Raw genomic sequence first — 23,366 nt, 5'->3', positions numbered from 1 at the left:
TATTAAGAGGGGCCAAGATTTTAGGATTAGTTCTTCTCGCTTTTTGGGAGTTTTGCATTGATTAATCATTAATAATTCCTGGAAGAATTCATTCTCTTCATTCCACATATTATTATTAACGGTAATATTTTTAGCCCTAGTTTCAAGCATATCCATAAAATCATTTAATTCACCCGCAATATTAAACTTCCCTTTAATGTAACTTAAGATATCTTTCTTAAGGACCTGACCTTTAGTAATAGGTATGGTTATGGGACCATTTTCATCGCTATGTATAGAATTAAATGAGTCACTTCTGGCTACAGACATTATTGTATTGGTTTAGTACTTAGTTAAACTAAAACGCTAATACAATTTTTGCCAATAAAAAGAGAAAAATGTTATATTTAAAAAAAATATATATATTATTAATTTTGAAATATGAAAAATTAATATTCCAGAATATGAAAAATTAATAATTTTGATTAATTTTGAAAATATGAAAAATTAATATTTTTGATTAATTTTGAAATATGAAAAATTTATATTTTTATTAATTTTTCAAAATTAATCTTTAATAATATTTCAAGATATTAATATCAATCTTGAAATATGAAAATTAATATTTCAACTTTTCAAAATTTATATCTTCAAAATATTAATATCGAAATATGAAAAAAAAATTCTCTCTTTTATAATAATTTCTATTTACTACGAATATATTATATCAAATATGATGGAATATTAATAAATCTCAGCAAAGTGCCTCCAATTATTATGTCAGTATATTTATGAAAATCTTAGTAGTGCTATCCAAATAATATATCAGCTTATGGCAGGGTTATAAACACAATACAAATAATAATTTTCCTTAAAAATAGAAACCCTAATCAACCATGCATCTACTAGACCATACAATTAATATAAATATCTGAATTATTTTATTTAGTTAATATCCATGAACATATTGAAATATATTTGCAATAAAAGGAAATGAAATAATATTATATGCGCTTGAAAACTATTTAAATATGCTATGCAAAATATTATACACGCTTATCTTTAAAACCAACCTTATTTATAAATAACCTTTAACATCCAAGCAATACAATTCTAAACTGTGCTCTTAAACAATAGGATATATATATATTCTGCTATTTAACTGCAATTTATCCTAATACATAAATAACTTACCATATCAGAACTTGCACAGATGAGTTACTTAACAAATCAGATACAGATTTAAACAATATATGGGCTGTGAAATGCTAACTTGAAAAACACACTGCTTCTTTAAATCTTTTAACTGTACTTTAAACTGCAGTGACTTTAAAATATCACATGTAATTAGCAGCCCTTTTCTTATACTTTACCAAAATGATGTTCAGCTTCAAGACTTTTCCCACCTCATATAAAATAAGTGTAATTGCAATGGAAGAGGAGAAGTATGGCCCACTTTGTTTTTATAGTTTGACTGTGTCCCACGCAAACAGTTTCAGTCAGTTACAAAACTCAGCAGCCAGTCCCTCTACCTTTTCCTGCATATAACTTTATAGTGTAATCATTGGTGTGAAATATGGGTGGCCCTTCGAAACCTTGTCCCTGCTATTGGATAATTGGAATATCTTATATTTAACAGCCAAAAGGCTTTCTGGCTGTAGTTCTCTCATGGCAACACCGGGTGGCAGCATTATACAAACAAAACAAATTCCCCTTTACATTTCTAAACATTTTTAAGCAAGTTAATTATTTTCATAAAATGGTTATTTAATCAGATCACACTCTCTGCATTAATCATATATAACCCCAATTACAGATGGTTAATATTAGGTTATTTTTTCTGATTATTCTGATACCAAATATGTTATATTATTAACATTTTATTATATTAAAGTAATTTAATACTGCTAATTACTAGCTTAAAATGCATTATAATTTTATCAGTATCCTGGCATTTCTATAGAAATAACAGCCTATTTTTATATTTCCAGATTGGTAGTATTTAAAACTCCTGATATACTGCATTCATCCAGATATAGCATGTTACATTTCTGTGTATTTCTTCCTGAATACATGAATCCTGTCTATGTAGATCTGAAATAAAAATAAAAATAATCACTTCTCTTCAGGTCCATAAACATCTATTCATGTTCTTAAACACACAGAGGCTAAGATATGCATGCCTTCAAAATATACATATATATATATATATATATATATATATATATATCATTCAATCTTTTACTTTCCATATATATATATTTAGATGTTAATATTTGATATCACATAAATATACATCTCATATCCATTAAAATATATATATTTTCCTGGAATTATATTTTATTTTAAATCTAAATACAGTTATTTTTAAATCATAATGTAAGTCATGTGCTTTCTCTATGTTATCCTAACCCCAGACACAATGTCTGTGTCACGTGTATTCTGGTGTTATCAGCCACACAGCCTGGGTCACTTAACAGGCAGCTGTCAATTTTCAGCTCCTTTGTTGGCAGGAAGTTCATATATGAGTGTGTATCCAGGCTCTTCGTCTCTTGCTCACCACATGGGGTACAGAGTGCTATGAAATTTGCACTTCCTAATTAAGAATCAAATGTTTTCCTTTGTTTCTTGGGACCTGTTGTCTGTAGCTCAGCCTGGAGATGTATATTCAATTTGTGAAGGTTTCTGAGTCAAATCCTGACATCAGAATTTAAACCCTATTCCAGTAATATCTGATACAAATATGGTTTCATACATAAACATATTTCCCTGTCCTATTGACATACATATATATATAAATATGTATTTACCTGTGCCCTGACAAGACTCACCCAGTTAAAGGAGAAAATACACATTAAGGAACTGAAGTTGTGGTGGGATATAGAATTTTTAGAATGCTATTTGGAGGAGAAAAAAAATACTGCGAGGCTTAAGAATGAAAAAATTTCAGGCATTCCATAAAGAATTCCCTGAGTTCATGCAAGATTGGAATCAATCTCTGTCAGATTGTTCTCTGATTCTTATGGAGAAACTTGTCAAGTTTAAAAAAGAGCAAAGAGAAGCCATACTAATGGAGATTGAAAATTTGAATAAAGATCTAGAGAATTTCAAAGATGATGAGAGAATGTTGCCTTTTCAAAAACAACTTGATGACACTTTAGAAAAATTAAGTACAGTATTATCTGACAACAAATACAAGAAGTATGAGAGAGATACCAAAGATTATGAACTTGGGATAGTTTACAGCTGGAGTGTGGATAGAAAATCACAAAAGAACAAACAAAAGAGCAATAATAAAAATAAAAATAAAAATAAAAACCAACGTAAAGTGACCTTCTCTAGCTTTTGAGAGTGCAAAGCTAGCAGTGATTCTAGTAATGCCTCTACCTCAGTGTCAACACCTTCAATAGTGACTGAATCTCTGCCTACTACTTCGACACCAGTTAAAGCAACAGTAACTAAAGGAAGTGAATTGGGAGCAAGGCCAAAAAACGGAAAGTTGCAAATAGATCATTCAAAAAAGAAGAAAGAGACAGCAGTATCCGTGGAAGAGGCAGAAGCTATTCAGAGTGTACCCAGGTATCCGAGTCGAAGAGCACAATGGAGAAAAAACAGCAACAAGAACATCAAATAATTAATTTGTCTTCCAAGAACTTGGGGCCTTATGAGAAATCTTTACTATCTAAGGGACTGGGTTTCTCTCCTGCACGAGATTTCAGTTTATTTGATACCATACTGGACATTAATAAGTTCATACGCAAAATGACCTTGAAAAAGCATTTTTGTGCTAGTGTTGAAATTCAGGATAATGCTGATGATGACATGAGAGACACGATTGCCATTAGTGACAATTGTAACTTTAAAGAATTGTGTGATGTTGTAACTCTTTGTGAGCTACAAAGCGCTGGATCTTGTTCTGGAGTTGTTTCTAAACAACAACCGATGTTGAAACCTAAGTCTACTACTTTTTATCCAGTACAGGCACGCAATGATGTGATTGAGTTGTTTCATTCAATTCTTGAACAAGATCTAGTAGAACTTTCTATGAAACAGAGTAATGATACTACTAAAATCACATCTAAGTATAGTAACTTGAATAAAAAAGAAATTTTTGCATTGAATCAATTGAGTACCAATCCTGACCTGATGATAGTCAACGCGGATAAGGGGGGGTCAATAGTTGTGTTAGATAAGGCAGACTACAATAAGGAAGTATATCGCCAGTTGGGGGATGTTGAAACTTATAAAAAGCTTACCTTTAATCCCACCATAAAATTCCAGAAGGAACTTGAACATTTATTAGATCAAGGAATAGAGAATGCTGTGTTTACCAACAAAATAGCTGATTCAATCTTTGTTGAACATCATAGAATACCTGTGTTTAAGTATTTACCCAAAGTACACAAGTCCTTAGTCAATCCCCCAGGGAGACCAATAATTTCGGCTATTGGCTCTCTGGGGGAAAGATTGGGCCAATGGGTAGACGCACAGTTGCAGCCAATAGTTCAATCACTACCTGGATTTTTAAGAGATACTAAACATCTACTCAGGTCTATTGAGCAGTTTGAATGGAAAAAGGGGTATACCTTTTCTACAATAGATGCAGTTTCTTTATATTCATGCATACCGCATGATCAGGGATTAAGTGCTATACAAAGAATGCTTGTCAGATATTCTGGATATGATGATAGATTGATAGAATTCTTATTAGAAGCCATATCATTCTTACTACATCATAATTACTTTATGTACAATGGTGAGTTTTACCTGCAACTTAGAGGGACAGCGATGGGGGCAAAATTTGCCCCCTCGTATGCCAATTTATATCTAGCAGATTTTGAAACAAGGAAGATCTTTGGCCATGAGAACCTCTATAAGGATAATATTAAGCTATATACTAGGTATATCGATGATATTTTGTTGATTTGGGGAGGTGACATGAACAATCTAAAGAATTTTGTTGATGATCTCAATATGAATGATAATAACCTCAGTTTTACCTATAATGTCTCCAGTGATAGTATACCTTATTTGGATGTACTTATAGGACATAATGATGAATCTATTCTCACTGAAGTATATAGAAAAGAGACCTCTGGGAATACTATTCTCAGAGCTGATTCATTACATCCTAAACATCTGAAAAAGGGGATCCCTAAGGGACAATACATTAGGCTGATGCGCAATTGTAGCTCATTGGACATGTATTGGAAACATGCTAGAGATTTGACTTCACGTTTGGTGGACAGAGGTTACAATTTAGGGGACCTAAATTAAATTGCTACTTTAGTTTCTAGCTTTGATAGAAGTAAGTTACATAAAGATAAACAGAAACAAAAATTAGATGCTGGAAATCAGTGTAGCAACAGTGTTAATTTTATAACTAAATTTAGCAATCAATATGATGCTATATGTGATATCATTAAGAGAAGGTTACCCCTTTTGGAAATGGATGAAGATCTCAAGTTATTATCAAAAAATTGTAAGTTTATCTCTTATAGATCGGATACTATAGGAGATAGAATTAATAAGAACTTAAATACTTACTCCAATATTAACACTACAGTATTGTCAGGTAAAACTGGAAATTGGCTTTCTAAGAAATGTGGTTTTTATAAATGCGGTGTAAGGCCGTGCAAGAGTTGCGATTTTGCTTTGGTTGGAGATACTTTCCGTTCTACTAATACTAATAAAATATATAACATCAGGGGAGGTATCAATTGTAACTCCAATTTTGTTGTTTACCTTATTACCTGTCTACACTGTAATTTTCAATATGTGGGACTCACCTCTAGGGGCCTAAAGGACAGAATTAGGGAACATCTTTTGTCCCTAGAGGCAGAGGTACCAAAAACCCCAGTGGCTAAGCATTTTTTTGAGCATGTTGATAAATTCAGGAACTTCCGGTTTCAAGGTATTGAACAGGTTAAAACAAATACAAGAGGTGGGGACAGATATAAAATCCTCAGTAAAAGAGAAATCTATTGGATTTATAATCTTAAAACAGGTTCTCCATTAGGGATGAATAAAATCAGCGATATTAAATTGTTTATTGATGCCTAAACTTCAACTATTTATTGTTAACTGTCCCCATAGTACATCAATAGTTTTTACTGGTTGATTATAATCAAGTTCCACATTCGTTCTATGTGTTTTTCTCCTTAAATTAAGTTGCAACATTGTATCATGTACCTATGATTGCCGCAATATTATATGGTTTGCATTTGACTTTTATATTCATTTGGCTACTTTTCTGTGGAGACATGGTATTTCAGTGTAGCAGTAGTTGTATAACTTCTTAGTTTTAGAGTTCTGATATTCTAAACTTTGATTAAACTCATTTTAGAAAAAGTGCTTTATTTAGTTTTAGCGTGTATTGTTATGATGTAAATAGAGATTTTGTAACATCTTCTTTCTATTGTTAAAGTTAGCTAAAATTTACAATCTTGTGGAGTGTAAAAGGTTAAATCGAAGGTGAGATCTTTGTTTGCTGATTGGCTATTCAACTTTGTTACCTGAGATTTAACAGCTGCTTGTAACACTTTTCACCCAGCTCTGATGAACCGCTTGTGAATCGGGAAACGCGTCAGCGGGGTTTGTTTGCTGTGCCTGTAATTATATGTACGATTTGGATATGTAATAAATTACGATTTTTACCTGCATAACTCTCTCTCCGTTATCTTTTACACCACTGTTGCGATTCCTGTTTTCTAGTTAAAATGAATACAAACTTGCCTGTAAAATAAAAATAAACCCTAAGCTAGCTACAATGTAACTATTAGTTATATTGTAGCTAGCTTAGGGTTTATTTTATAGGTAAGTATTTAGTTTTAAATATTAATAATTTATTTAATTTTAGTAATTTTATTTTGTTTTATTTAAATTATATTTAAGTTAGGGGGGTGTTAGGGTTAGACTTAGATTTATGGGTTAATACATTTAAAGGGACAGTCTACACCAGAATTGTTATTGTTTTAAAAGATAGATAATCCCTTTATTACCCATTTCACAGTTTTGCATAACCAACACAGTTATATTAATATACTTTTAACCTCTGTGATTATCTTGTATCTAAGCCTCTGCAAACTGCCCCTTTTTTCAGTTCTTTTGACAGACTTGCAGTCTAGCCAATCAGTGCCTGCTCCCAGATAACTTCTCGTGCACGAGCACAGTGTTATCTATGAAATACTTGAACTAACACCCTCTAGTGGTGAAAAACTGTTAAAATGCAATCTGAAAGAGGTGGGCTTCAAGGTCTAAGAAATTAGCATATGAACCTCCTAGGTTAAGCTTTCAACTAAGAATACCAAGAGAACAAAGCAAAATTGGTGATAAAAGTAAATTGGAAAATTGTTTAAAATTGCATGCTCTATCTGAATCATGAAAGTTTATTTTGGCCTAGACTGTCCCTTTAATATAGTTGCGGCGATGTTGGTGGCGGCAGATTAGGGGTTAATATAATTGAACTAGTGTTTGCGAGGCGGGAGTGCGGAGATTTAGGAGTTAATATATTTATTAAGTGGCGGCGATGTCCGGTCGGCAGATTAGGGGTTAAAAACTTTAGTTAACTTTTTGCGATGTGGGGGGGGGCTCGGTTTAGGGGTAAATAGGTAGTTTATGGGTGTTAGTGTACTTTTTAGCACTTTAGTTAAGAGTTTTATGTTACGGCGTTAGCCCATAAAACTCTTAACTACTGACTTTTAAATGCGGTAGGAGTCTTGACAGGAGAGGATGTACCGCTCACTTTCTCCAAGACTCGTAATACCGGCGTTAGGAAAATCCCATTAAAAAGATAGGATACGCAATTGACGTAAGGGGATTTGCGTTATGCCCGAGTCGTGGATAAAAGTGAGCGGTACACCTGTACCTGCCAGACTCGTAATACCAGCGGGCGTTAAAAAGCAGCGTTGGGACTTCTCAACGCTGCTTTTTAAGGCTAATGCAAGACTCGTATTCTAGGCGTTTATTATTAGTTGCAAAGTGGGGAGATGGGGTTTTGACGTGTCGGGTTCATTTTTTGTAGGTGGGTTAGATTTTTATGGGTGTTTAATTTTTTTTATTTTTTTTTACTAAGGCGTTGGCAGTTTATATACTGCCATAAATCCCTGGTGACTCCAGAAATGTGTATTTCCGCACATTTCTGTTCCTCACCAAATTATCCAACTTACTGCAGTATATGATCTGCCGGCTCCGTGTATGTGATTCACCCGATGTGCGAGGTGAAGTTATGGGCGGCGTTGGTTTCAGCAGTTGCGCTGAAACCTACGCCGTTTATGTAATCTCGCCCTAGGTGTCCAACACCTTCATAATGGATCATCACCTAGCAGTTTTATTCAATTTCCCTGCAAATTAAAATGTCATTGTTTACCCTTATTTTGTTTATGAATAAATACATAAAACAGTAAAATTATGTTTTTAAGCAACAATTTACTCCATAATTTCAAAACAGAGTAATACAGGTAAATGAATGTATTTTGTTTTAAGTATAACAAGTATGAGAATTATTTATAAAAAAAAAAGACATTTGTATTTAATAATGGTTAGATTTTTAATTTGTATTTCAATTCCTACTTCAGTGACAAGAGTAAATGACTTATTATTATGTATATACAATAGTTACAATCTCCACTGCTGGCGCACACATAGCTGCAGTTTTTTTAAACCTGCCCACTAATCTGTAATCTGAGAGCACAGCCTCCATAGAAGCCAGGGACTCTCAGATCTCTGTAAAACAAACATTTTACACGAAATCCAAGGGAAGTGTGAAACAGCAGTGTTGTTAATCCGGTAGCACAGTTCTCATATCTCCTTGTCAGTCACTGAGTTTTTAAACAATTTCAAGATAAAAGCAAAAATGTAGCCCTAGTCCACCTTCCCCTTTCTTATGTCTTCTCTTCGGTTTTCCCCTTTTTCCTCCTTGAAGCTGGTTCGTTAATCCTGTATGTAAATTACAGCCAATGGATGTTGTTGTTGAGCAGGGCTGGGATTAGAGACAGGGCGAATGGCTTTCAATCTTACTGAGATTATAGAACAAAGGGACTCCTGCTACACACACACATACACAAAAAGAGATTTTATTTTGGGAGGGGGGTGGAAACATATCTCACACCCCCCTCTCTTCCTCATCCCTCTGTGCAGACAGGAGCCAAGGGGGGTTGATAGAAGACAGATACATATCTATTTGCACTGCGGATTTGGGGAAGATCGCTGCTGATCTGAAGAGAAATTACAACTCCCCCTTGTACAGCAACAGCCTCCTCCTGTCTTTATTCAGATTAAAGGAAGAATCCCTCAGATCTGGGTTGGTGGAGCTCGAACATACAGAAGTACTGGGATCCCTTTAAGGTAAGAGAAACTTTGTGTCTTCTTTAACTGGGTATTTGTATATTGTGTATCCCCCCAAAAGTACACTGCTCACACGTGACTGTGACTGTGAGATTACACAGCGATGGTGCTGCTATGAATGTCCCTGGTAGCAGGGACCTGTCTGCCTTGCTGTCCCCATGATCCCCGCTGCTATGTCTGGGCTATTTATAAATCCAGGAGGAGAGAAGGGAATGGGATTTATGATATGAAACTTGAATTCGCTGCAGTGTGGAATGAGGTCAGATTGTGGGTGTGTGTATGTGTTCTAGGGGTTAGTGTTTTTAGGAAAGTGAGATGATTTACAGTTGATCTGTGATGTCCCCTCCCACCGATGACACTTACAGCACCAGGGCACTTTCTATGTACTGTATTTATTTTATGCCCATGTCTCTGCTGCTTTCACCTCTGTATTCTTGTATTCTCTTTTTACACTGGCCTTAAATTAAATATATAGTTTATATATATATATATATATATATATATATATATATATACACATACATATATACTGTATATGTTTGTGTGTGTACTTTTGCATGCACTTGGTTTGTATCTTTTCTGTGTCTTTATTTGGTGCACATTTGATTTCCATTCAAATTTCTATTTAAATCAGGTTATATGCTTATGCTGTGCTGTAAAGGTGAAATAGGAAGCTTTACTTAAATAAATAGATTTGAATAGGAATTGATCTTTTGGGTGGAGAATGTAATTAGAAGCTCTAGTGACATGTAGAAGTGATAAAACACATTTCAATATGGCAGGTTTTATACTAATATTTGCCCCAGGCCTTGCAGGGCAAATCCACACTATTTTATTTATAACATTTGCATAGCAGAAATTGGATCTGACAAAATTAGTCACTGTGCAAATTGTAATTAGTTTCCACAACAAAAGAGGGTGTTGTTAGGTATTCATGAATAAACTATATATATATATTGTTAATTAATTTTAAATTTGTTAGTCTGGGTTTTTCCTAAAGATTTCCTCATGTAATAATCTTAAAGTGGTAGCAGCAGAGATAGTTTAGTGTGCATATTTATAGTTACGTACAGTCACCAGTTTGTCACAGTAAGGGTTAACTGACCCTTTACCCTTTAACCAGTTTGTCACAGTCTAGCCACTTTAGGCCAATCCTGTGATTTAGTACAGTGAGTGTAAGGATTAGCAAACAACCTCTCCTCTATATTATACCCAGAAAAAAAAACTTCCCTTTAATCTCACGCAGACACGCACACTAAACTATCTCTGCTGCTACCACTTTAAAGGGACACTGAACCCAAATTTTTTCTTTCGTGATTCAGATAAAGCATGGCATTTTAAGAAACTTTCTAATTTACTCCTATTATCAAATTTTCATAATTCTCTTGGTATCTTTATTTGAAATGCAAGAATGTAAGCTTAAATGTTGGCCCATTTTTGGTGAACAACCTAGGTTGTCCTTGCTGATTGGTGGATAAATTCATCCACCAATCAAAAACTGCTGTCCAGAGTCCTGAACCAAGAAAAAAGCTTAGATGCCTTTTTTTTCAAATAAAGATATCAAGAGAATGAAGAAACCTTGATAATAGGAGTAAATTAGAAAGTTTGTTAAAATTGCATTCTCTATCTGAATCACAAAAGAAAAAAATTGGGTTCAGTGTTCCTTTAAGATTATTACATGAGGAAATCTTTAGGAAAAACCCAGACTAGCAAATTAAAAATCCCAAAATAAAATTTGGCACAAATCAATCTAAAAAACAATACTGTTTTTACTAGTCTCTTCGGTAACATGTTTGAAATATTAGACAAAGACAAAAATGTAATAAAGGAACATTTATTATGAAACAAAAAGAGTCACAGTGCAGTAATAAAAATGAATTATAATGAAATATTTTATGATTAAACAATTATTTTTAATAAATGGAAAATATGTCTGCTATAATAATATTTGTTGTATACATTCAATTTTAGTAGGCTCAGTATATTCCTTTGAAATGTGCAACAAGAATTCAGGTAGATGGGCAGTCAAATAAATTATATTGCATGCGCCTTTGTACTTTATGTATTTATGTACTTATATATTTATATTTCATATCCTAAATAAGTGTAGCAATACAAGTACTTATCTCTGTTATGCTTCCAATTAACTTTGGTGGATCTTTTATATAATTGGTTTCTAGTTTTAGTGACACCCCTTGCTTTTACAGAAATTAATGTGATATGTCATAATAATAATTGTAATATTTTTATAGCATTTTTCACACCACCAAATGGAGACAAAGTACTGAGGGGCTTTGGTTAAGTAACTGATAATTTGTAGCTGTTAAATAATAGGTAATTTATTACCCAACTTAATGGTATTTAAAGGGACAGTCTACTCCAGAATTTGTATTATTTAAAAAGATAGATAATCCCTTTATTCCCCATTTCCCAGTTTTGCATAACCAACCCGGTTATATTAATACACTTTTTACCGGTGTGATTACCTTTTATCCAAGCCTCTGCAGACTGCCCCCTTATTTTAGTTCTTTTGACAGACTTGCATTTTAGCCAATCAGTGCTGACTCATAAATAACTCCACGGGAGTGAGCACAATGTTATCTATATGAACTAGCACTGTCTACCTATGAAAAACTGTCAAACTGCACTTGGATAAGAGGCGGCCTTCAACGGCTTAGAAATCTGTTTATCAGCCTACCTAGATAGCTTACAACAAAGAATACCAAGATAACAAAGGACATTTGATGATAAAATTAAATTGGAAAGTTGTTTAAATTGCATGCCCTACCTGAATCATCATCAATCTCATATGTAATGGTATGTGCATATATGGCAAACATTAACTAACACCCTCTAGCTGTGAAAAACTGTCAAATGCTTTGAGATAAGAGGCGACCTTCAATGACTTCGAAATTAGCTTATGAGCCTACATAGGTTTAGCTTTCAACAAAGAATACAAATAGAACAAAGCAAATTTGATGATAAAAGTACATTGGAAAGTTGTTTCAAATTGCATGCCCTATATGAATCATGAAAGTTGAATTTTTACTAGACCCTTTAATGTACCAACCTCAGAGGGTAAAATGGCCCTAAAAGAACTTAGCCCACCAGCAGTGTTTGAATAGGTATTGGAAGTACTGCCGTCGGCCATATTATGAGTATTTGTTACAACTGCGTAACATACACAGGATGATATAAATATAATGCAAATCTGAACAGGATTGTAATTGTATGCAATATTTAGCAGATTGTGTACTTTTATGTTTAAATGTGTTTTGACTAAGAGCAAGGTGTACGGATAAGTTATTGATCACTGATCATAAGAATTATGTCCTTATCTGCTGTTCCAATTATAATGGTCAATGTCATACTCTTCAGATAAACTATTTCTCAGAAATACTCCCTTCCCATGGATCCTCTGTGAGTTTACCACTATATAAAATCCCATAACACCCTGGTCCATGTCTTGTGGCACATTAATTATGTAATGACAAACCCTTTGAGGGCCATTGTACTAGACAAGGAGTGTGGGTCAAAGTACATGAAACAACCATCCTTTGCCTGTCATTACTTTATATGACATCTGTTTGAGGTATTGTTTTTTTATGCTGACTGTGCAAGATAACATAAAAAGTGTGTGAGGACTGTGGGATAAATTGTCTCACCTGGGAAATCTCTTCCATACAGCACTCTGTCAGCATTATATTATCATGTATTATTCTGTAAACATTGCTGTAATAATGGGACAGTCAATTATTTGCAAGTATTTTAAAACTATTAACATACTTTAGCTTTTCAGATTTAGTCTTTGCTATAACGCATTTATGTTGGAATTTAAAGGGACAGTCAACACTAAAATTGTTATTGTTTTTAAAAGATAGACAACATCTTTATTACCCATTCCCCAGCTTTACACAACCAACATTGTTATATTAATATACTGTATAACATTTGAACCTTTAAATTTCTGCCTGTTTCTAAGCCACTACAGACAGCCTCTTGTCACATGCTTTTTTATTTGTTTTTCACAACAGGAGAGTTAATGTGGGCCATATAGATACAATTGTGCTCACGACCGTGGAGTTATTTAAGAGTCAGCACAACACAGCACTAATTGGCTAAATGCAAGTCAATAGATAATAAATCAAAAGTCATGTGATCAGGGGGCTGTCAGAAGATGTTTAGATACAAGGTAATCCCAGAGGTAAAGCATATATTAATATAACTGTGTTAGTTATGCAAAACTGGGGAATGGGTAGTAAAGGGATTATCTATCTTTTAAAACAATAACAATTATGGTGTAGACTTCTCTGTGTTCCTTCTCTGTGCAAAAGAAAGTGTGCAGATAAAGTATATATACTAAAAATCTCTAGCTGGTCCAATAGCCTATACTTTTCTACTTGTGCATATGATATTTATTGTTGTACTAATAATAATATAATAATAATGTAATTATAATACATTGTTTCTAGTACAATATTTGTAAATGTGAAGTCTTAAAAGGAAAATTAACTCTTATGGTTAAGAAGAATCGTGCAATTAAACAGACTAACACAAATAAATAAAATAAAATAATAATAATACATTGTTAATAATAATAATACATTGTTTCCAGTACAATATTTGTAAATGTGAAGTCTTAAATGGACCCTAAAATGAAAATTAAACTCTTATGGTTTAGCAGGAACATGCAATTTTTAAAAAATAAATCAAATTTGCTTTGTTCTCTTAACTTATATAGCAATGATGTTTGCAACAGTATTTCTAAAAATGTTACATATTGTAGCAACACTGTTGCAAAGGAGTGTTGGAAACAAGTACATGCTACTAAGTGTACTCTTGAGTGTATTTTTACTCTGAATCATAAAAAAATAATTTTTGCTTTACTGTCCCTTTAACTAATCTCTAAATCTTAAATAAAAATGTAACTAAATATGACATACATTATTTGGTCACTAATGTTTTTTTTATGTATACTACTACTACTACTACAGGGTAGCACTTGATGATTGGTGTACGTGTGTGTGTGTATATATACCTGTATTTAATTATTAACACAACATAGAAGATTACAAAGGGCCTGTGTCACCCTTGTTTGTTACTCAGTGTATTTGGTTAAATTGAGGCATTGTGTGGCTGTAGGTTAGGTAACCAGGGAGGAAGAGACCTTGACATGGTCCTGGGCCTATCACCATATGGCCAAATGCTGTAACTAAATCTTTCATTTTTCTTTTAATCTAGCTGTGTGCTTGCAAGAGAGTGTCAGACTTTCGATGTATTGTGTTAATTTTGTTTTGTAATTTTTTTCCTATACGTTTTGCACCCAGAATTGGCTGAGGTTATCTGCCTGAGTCCCTGAAAGCTGTGCAGATGTCTGAGGGTGCTGCTGAGCACCCATTTCTGTGAGCTTTGCAGGGTTATGGGATGTGTACCCATTCTGGTTTGAGAGTGCAATCCTTTTCCATGTTTTGTATGTGTCTGGGGAAATTACAAAGGGCCTGTGTCACCCTTGTTTGTATCTCAGTGTGTTTGGTTAAAGGGATGCATTGTGTGGCTGTAGGTTAGGTAACCAGGGAAGAAAATACTTTGACATGGTCCTGGGCCTATCACCATTTTGCCAAATGCTTTTTTTCCATTTTGCTTTTAATCAAGCTGTGTACTTGAAAGAGAGTGTCAGATGTTCTATGTGTTGTGTTAATAATTGTTTTTTGTAATTTTCCCTATGGGCTTTGCACCCAGGCTTGGCTGGGATTAACTGCCTGAGTCCCTGAAAGATGTGCAGCTGTATGTGAGTACAAGTGAGCAACCAGGACTGTGAGGTTTGCAGGGTCATGGGATGTGTATATATAACAATAATGTTCCTTAGCTACTTGTCCCTTGCTTTGTTCATTTTCTTTTTTTTTTTTGTAAAAATGTAAGATGACAAACATGGCACATAAAAAAACAGAATAAATAAGATAAAAACAACACAATTTTAATTGTAGATTGAAAACTTTACAATCCTATACTAAAAATATATGCAAATTTGTTAAACTATTTCAGGTATCAAAATATAATGTAATAAAATCTGCCACTGTCATCAGCTAATGTTATTCCATTGTGACCGAAGTAAACATACAGGTTAACTAAGTGACATTTTATGCTTTACACAGATATGCCTCATAATAATGCTTTGTCCTGAATTATACAGGTAGCCTTAAATAAATGCAACAACCTACAAAAGGTTACATCTGTAATTACGCTTGTAAAAATAAACAATATTTAACTTTACTGCAAGAAATGTTTTTCCCTGCTGTAAAGTGTTTATTTCTTTGTAATGTAATTTCCCAGAATATAGACTACTTTACCATAAATGTAATTATCATCTGTGTAGGCAAAATTAGATTAAAAGAACCAGCACTGCTGAAAAACAGAAGATAAAAATGACCATGATTTATTGTGTTCATTTATGGATTTACCTCTGGCTAAACTAGGCAGCTGCACAAGTGTGTTCTGCTCACAGAGGATATCTAGCTAGTTAAATGATGCAGTGTTGCATCCTATTCCCCGTTGACATCTATTCTGTGTTTTCCACACTACACAAGAATCTTTTATTTCCTGTGCAATTTATGAATGGATAGGATCCGGAAGGTGTCCACAAGCAGCACTGGGGCAAGAGGAGAAATAGAGCTCTAGAGAAATAAACAGAATGAAACTGACTGATAAAAATTGTTAAAAGAAAGTTGCACAGCAAAGTTATAAGGGCTCAAAGATACAAAGGGCTTTAACATAGAGATACAGTACATACATATATCTAAATGTGTATGTGTGTGTATATATATATATATATATATATATATATATATATATATATATATATATATATATATATATATATATGTATGTATATATATATATATATATATATATATATATATATATATATATATATGTATATATATATATATATATATATGTATGTATATATATATATATATATATATATATATATATATATATATATATATATATATATATATAGTATCTCACAAAAGTGAGTACACCCCTCACATTTTTGTAAATATTTTATTATATATTTTCATGTGACAACACTGAAGAAATTACGCTTTGTTTCAATGTAAAGTAGTGAGTGTACAGCCTGTATAACAGTGTCAATTTTCTGCCCCTTGAAATAACTTAACACACAGCCATTAATGTCTAAACCGTTGGCAACAAAAGTGAGTACACCCCTAAGTGGAAATGTCCAAATTGGGCCCAATTAGCCATTTTCCCTCTCCGGTTTCATGTGACTTGTTAGTGTTACAAGGTCTCAGGTGTGAATGGGGAGCAGGTGTGTTAAATATGGTGTTATAACTCTCACAGTCTCTCATACTGGTCACTGGAAGTTCAACATGGCACCTCATGGCAAAGAACTCTCTGAGGATCTGAAAAAAGAATTGTTGCTCTACATAAAGAGGCTATAAGAAGATTGCCAAGACCCTAAAACTGAGCTGCTGCACGGTGGGCAAGGCCATACAGCGGTTTCACAGGAGAGGTTCCACTCAGAACAGACCTCGTCATGGTCGACCAAAGAAGTTGAGTGCATGTGCACAGCGTCATATCCAGAGGTTGTCTTTGGGAAATAGACGTATGAGTGCTGCCAGCATTGCTGCAGAGGTTGAAGGGGTGAGGGTCAGCCTGTCAGTGCTCAGACCATACACCGCACACTGCATCAAATTGGTCTGCATGGCTGTCATCCCAGAAGGAAGCCTCTTCTAAAGATGATGCATAAGAAAGCCTACAAACAGTTTGCTGAAGACAAGCAGACTAAGGACATGGATTACTGGAACCATGTCCTGTGGTCTGATGAGACCAAGATAAACTTATTTGGTTCAGATGGTGTCAAGCGTGTGTGGCGGCAACCAGTTGCGGAGTACAAAGACAAGTGTGTCTTGCCTACAGTCAAGCATGGTGGTGGGAGTGTCATGGTCTGGGCCTGCATGAGTGCTGCCGGCACTGGGAAGCTACAGTTCATTGAGGGAACCATGAATGCCAACATGTACTGTGACATACTGAAGCAGAGCATGATCCTCTCCCTTCGGAGACTGGGCCGCAGGGCAGTATTCCAACATAACAACCTTAAACACACCTCTGCTGTGTGAAATATGTTCCACAGTGACTGAGTATTAACTTGACATTACGCAATAGTTCCGTTGTATTAACTTGGTGGTACGATATCACCAGACCTTGTGGGATTATGTTCCTATTTTGATATTAGCTATATATATATATATATATATATATATATATATATATATATATATATATATATATATATATATATATATATATATATATATATATAGTTATTATTTTGACCCAGTCTCCTTTCATATACATATATAGTTGGGGTGCTCCTCACCTCTTATACTAGTAATTTAATCGGACTTAACGTCATACAATGTATATATTTTTTTATTTTTATGTGTGCACATATGTATTTATGTATTTAAATTTGTATATATGTATTTACAGACATGCTGAAAGAAAAATAACATTGCTGTTAAAGTCTTAACATAGCCATTTATGTACATATTACACATTTTGATACACTGAAGTCTGAACAGAAGATGTTTCTGGCTTTTATTGCACAATATTCTGGATTATATAGTCTGTAAATTATGTTCAAACACTAAATTGTGTGATGAGAGAAAATCGGGTTATTTGCTTTAAGTTATATTTGTCAATGAGCTTTTGTGGAATTAAGTGTATATTATCATATTATCTAAAAGGAATGAAATCTATTTATAGAATGTGATACAGTAAATTCTTATTTGATCCACACTGCTCCAGTCTTAAAGGGACATTCTATGGTAAAAATAAAATGCTCTTTTTTATTAAATTGTTTTATTTTTATCCAAATTACTAAGGGCCAGATTACGAGTGGCGCGCTAACTGTTTAGTGCAAGCCATATTGGGTTTATCATAGCTGTTTGCACGCCTCAGAAGGAGCGCGAGTATTACAAGTTGAAAGTAAATACAAACGCATTAGCCCAATCACTATTTATGATAGAATGATTACCGTGACCTCAGTGCACTGGTTAACTGTTACGCATAACAAAAAAGTTGCACATAAAACATCAAAAATACATTTCACAGTACAGTTACACGCATAATAACACTGTCTGATAAAAGTTGATAAAAAAAAATGTTGCACGGAAACGTTATAAGGGCTCAAAAATATGAGGTCTCAGGTGTTAGAAAAAAAGGTTGCAAAGGGCTTTAATATTGAGATGCACACATATATGTATGCGTGTGTGTGTATATGTGTGTGTATATATATATATATATATATATATATATATGTGTGTGCATATGTATTTATGTGTTTATGTGTATATATGTATTTACAGACATATATACACATGTAAACACAAATACATATGTATACATATATGGACAGTCAAGTAAGTGAAAACATGTAAAATCATATTAATAAAGTAACTATGTATTTACTGTAATATTTCCCATTCCAAGGTTCTTTACATATAGTAATATGTTCTATGTATGATATATGTATATATCTGTATATATACTGTGTGTGTGTGTGTGTGTGTGTGTGTGTGTGTGTGTGTATATATATATAATATATATATAATATGTAGGTATAAATATATATTTTACAAAAATATATAAATATATATTTAGAAATAAATACATAATACATAGATATTATCTGCTTTGTGAAGAACATTAGAATGTGAAATATTAATATTTTTTATGTCTGGTTAGCGCACTTGGTTTTTTTTTGTTTTTTTCTTCTTGCTTCATTGAAGTCTACGGGGGAGAATGTTAACACGGTCGCAATATCCTAACTTTGGCTTTTTGCGCCCTTTGGGTTAGCGCTTGTGCAAAGACTTTTTACTTTTAACTTGTAATATATGTGCAAAAAGCTTACTTCTAACAGAGTTAATGCACGAGTAGGAAGGCAAAATACGTCTTCACTCGTAATCTAGTCCTATGTGTTTAACTATACTTCCCAACCATCATGTATTTTCCAGTATTATCAAGGGTTGTAAAGTCTGCTTCTGTCAATTCCCAGAACCCGCCTGGCTCCTCCAAAGGGATGCCCTATCCCATCTATGACATACCAGGCCCCACCTACAGCACACCCAAAGCCCCACCCCTTACCATGACCCCACCCCCAAGCAACTCACATCGCCTCTATTTATCTTTTATTTTTTCCAATATATATATATATATATATATATATATATATATATATACACAATATTTTTTGGCAGCAATTAGCCTAAAATTTGTTGCTCATTTTTGTCTGATTTCCTCTAATACATGATGATTTAATTGATCTTTTTTTTTGTCAGAGAAACGTAAACACATAAAATCTACATATACATAATTTGTTAACCTAATAACAAATTTTGTATTTATGTTTAGTGATATTATCAGTCTTTGATGTTTTTATCTCTTTGCTAGAAATTCAGGTGTTACTACGTGTTGAATTATTATTAGTGTTGATAGTGCCACCTTATGTCTTCTTGATTGCGTTGTCAGGAACACATCGTTTTCTGTTTACTTGACAGCGTGTGTTTACCAGAAGGAAAATAAAATATGCCCTGACTGCTAAAATCCACACTTATCTTACCTACCACAGATTCTAAATATATGATTCAGTGGTGCGTTATGTATATGTATTGCATGTTTTGTTTTACTCATTTGCTGAGATATTTGTCCCTAGGGGCCAGTAATACTCTCCACATAATATGTGCTGTATCAGGGTTGTACATGTACACACAGGCCTGAAAGCAGAACTATAGTAATTCCCTGAATCTTGCTTAATTGCAGAGACAATTATGATTTCTTGGAAAAGCACCTGTTATTTTTGGCTGTGTGTCTTATTTTATCTGTCTGATTGCTTTTGCCGCAATATGAATGTCTGGCCTGCATATATCTGCATTGGTCACGGACGTCTTCCTTGATGAAGCTCCCAATTAGGTTAATCGGGAAACTGTCACTGACAGTGATCTCTACAGCGAAGGAGGAGAAGGCTGGCTGTAATTTCATCCAGAGTTTCGTGTGACCATAGCATAGAAATAAACTGCTAGCACAGAGCAGCACAGTTTGAAAGATGTTGAAAATTAGATACTCCCATGCAAAAAGGTTTACAATTGCACGCACATTATTATTCACTATCTATAATGTGCTTCATTCACCTTATGCTATATATTTTATTTCTCCTCTAGGGCAAGTAGCAGCAATGGTAATCTAACCCTCATAACTTCCACCTCAGCCAATAGCTACTCCCTGCATTTTATATATACACACATTTACTGATCTACATACACTGACAGATTCACACACTTTTATTTACACATACACCACTAAACCCACATATTGATAGAACCACTACCTTGTTTTAGGAAAAGCACACGCAGAAAAATGTAATTACACTTTGTTCTTTATTTAAAGGGACATGCTACTCATCATACATCTCCTCCTTTCTCATTTGAGTTCAATGCTATATACTTAGTTGTTTTTATTTATTAAGATCAACCCACTCTGTGTGCAGTTACTAATAAACTTTGGATGATGCTAACAGCCTTTCATCATCAGAGGTTCACACTATGCTTTGCTGTGATCTTTTGAGATTTCTCCACCATCTTGCAGAATTTCACCACAACCTAGCAAAGTTTTTGAGTATAATTTATAGAACTGAAGAGGGTAAGAAATTGATGGTGCATGCACATACCAGATGCCTTCTCCTATGCAGGTTCAAAGACAAGCATCAATATTGGATGGTTAAATCCCTAATTAATAAGATCTGGTTAGTAGTAAAATTTTAAGGTACACTATATTTCTTTTTTTGCAGAGATATTCATGTGATATTTGCTATGTAGCTTTTTAAATACACTATATGGCCAAAAGTGTGTGGACACCCCTACTAATTATTGAGTTCAGGTGCTTTAGCCACACCCTTTGCTAACAGGTGCATACAATCCAGCACATAGCCATGAAATCTCCATAGATAAACATGGCAGTACAGTGGTTCATTCTGAAGAGCTCAGTGACTTGAAACATGGCAATGTTATAGGATGTCACTTTTGCCACAAGGTCCTACTAGATCTCTCCCTGGGCAACCGTAAATGTTATTATTGTTTGTGAAGTGGTAGCATCTAGCCACAAAGTGGTAGACCACGCATGCTCACAGAAGTGGGTATTGCATAAAAATCACATATCATCTGTTATTACTCACTGCAGAGTTCCACATTTCCTGTAGAAGCAACACCAGCACAGAACTGTACACCAGGAGTTTTATGAAATTAGATTCCTTGGCCAAGCAGCTGTACAGAAGTCTCACATCAAAATGTGCAATGCCAAGTGTTAACTGGAGTAGTGTAAGGCACACCTCTACTGGACTCTGGGGCAGTGGAAATGTGTTCTCTGGAGTGATGAATCATACTGATAGAAGATTCTTGAGGGTGGCAGATGCCATAAGAATGCCTAGAGTTTACTGTAACGTTTAGTAGAGAAGGAATAACGGTATGGTTTTTTTTAAAGATTTAAGCTAGGCCTCTTAGTTTCAGTGAAGGATCATCTTAATGCTACAGGATATAAAGACATTTAAGACAGCTGGATGCTTCCAACATTGTGGCAACAGTTTGGGAGGGCCCTTTCCTGTTCCACCATGACTGTGGTTTGACAAGTTTGGTGTGAAGGAGATTGAGAGCCTGCACAGAGCCCTGTCCTTAACAACACTGAACACCTTCGGCCACTTTATCACTTCTATCTTCAATTTAAAAAAAACTAATATAATTCTAAAAAGTAAATGTAAATATTATTCTAAGGGTTATCTTTTGCTTTAAATACATCATTATGTCTAGCATGTGTTTCCTATATAATATCCATGGCCAAATAGTGTATATGCTACATCTTTTACAAGTGAAACAGCATATGGCTAACATGCCCCTTTAAGAAGCCATGCAGAAGAGGTATAGGGGCCCATTTATCAAGCTCTGTATGGAACTTGAGGGCCCGTGTTTCTGGCAAGCCTGCAGGCTCGCCAGAAACACCAGTTATGAAGCAGCGGTCCAAAGACCACTGCTCCATAACTCTGTCCGCCTGCTCTGAGCAGGCGGACAGAGATTGCCGAAAATCAACTTGATCGCGTATGATCGAGTTGATTGACACCCCCTGCTGGCGGCCGATTGGCCGCGAATCTGCAGGGGGGCGGCGTTGCACCAGCAGCTCTAATGAGCTGCTGGTACAATGCTGAATAGGGAGAGCGTATTGCTCTCCGCATTCAGCGATGTCTGGCGGACCTGATCAGCACTGTCGGATCAGGTCCGCCAGACCTTTGATAAATATCCCTCATAGTCTGATTCTCTGAATGGCATCACATAATCACATTGTTTAGAGAAAAAAACTATATGGGGAGCGCTGTATATTAAACGTAACATTTATTGTTATTAAAGGGACAGTCTAGTATAAATTAAACTTTCATTATTCAAATAGGACTTTTAATTTTAATCAACTTTCCAATTTACTTTTATCATCAAATTTGCTTTTTTTTCTCTTGGTATTCTTAGTTTAAACTAAACCTAGGTAGGCTCATATGCTAATTTCTAAGCCATTGAGGGCTGCCTCTTATCACAGGCTTTTTAAATCTCTTTTCAACACAATGAGACAGAAAGTACACGTGGGCCATATAGATAACACTGTGTTCAGGCACAGGGAGTTATTTAAGATTTAGCATAAAACAATGCTAAATGCAAGACAATAGATAATAAACAGTCACAGTCATGTGATCAGGGGGCTGGAAGAAGGTTCCTAGATACAAGGTAATCACAGAGGTAAAAACGTATATTAATATAACTGTGTTGGTTATGCAAAACTGGGAAATGGGTAATAAAGGGATTATCTATCTTTTAAAACAATAACTATTCTATGGTAGACTGTCCCTTTAAGTAAAATATAGACAGACCATACAAATGTTTCAGTCGCTGTGTCAAAATTAGTTAAATATCTACTTTAAATATTAGATA

General features: G+C 34.4%; 1 protein-coding gene across 7 annotated transcripts in view; it reads left to right on the top strand.

The window, feature by feature from the left end:
* The first annotated feature begins 8,715 nt into the window (after window positions 1-8,715).
* GTF2IRD1 (GTF2I repeat domain containing 1) overlaps window positions 8,716-23,366 on the top strand; it is a 272,274-nt gene continuing 257,623 nt past the window's right edge. For 5 of the 7 annotated variants that reach the window (XM_053707481.1, XM_053707483.1, XM_053707486.1 and 2 more), the window contains exon 1: window positions 8,717-9,324. The gene's annotated coding sequence lies outside the window, so the exon portion shown is untranslated. Of the gene's footprint in view, window positions 9,325-9,489; window positions 9,584-23,366 lie in introns of those variants that run through there. The other 2 variants (XM_053707485.1, XM_053707482.1) reach the window with 2 other exon arrangements.

This window comes from Bombina bombina, chromosome 3, assembly GCF_027579735.1.
Source record: "Bombina bombina isolate aBomBom1 chromosome 3, aBomBom1.pri, whole genome shotgun sequence".
Lineage (NCBI taxonomy): Eukaryota > Metazoa > Chordata > Amphibia > Anura > Bombinatoridae > Bombina > Bombina bombina.
This window is presented reverse-complemented; position numbering and strand designations above follow the sequence as displayed.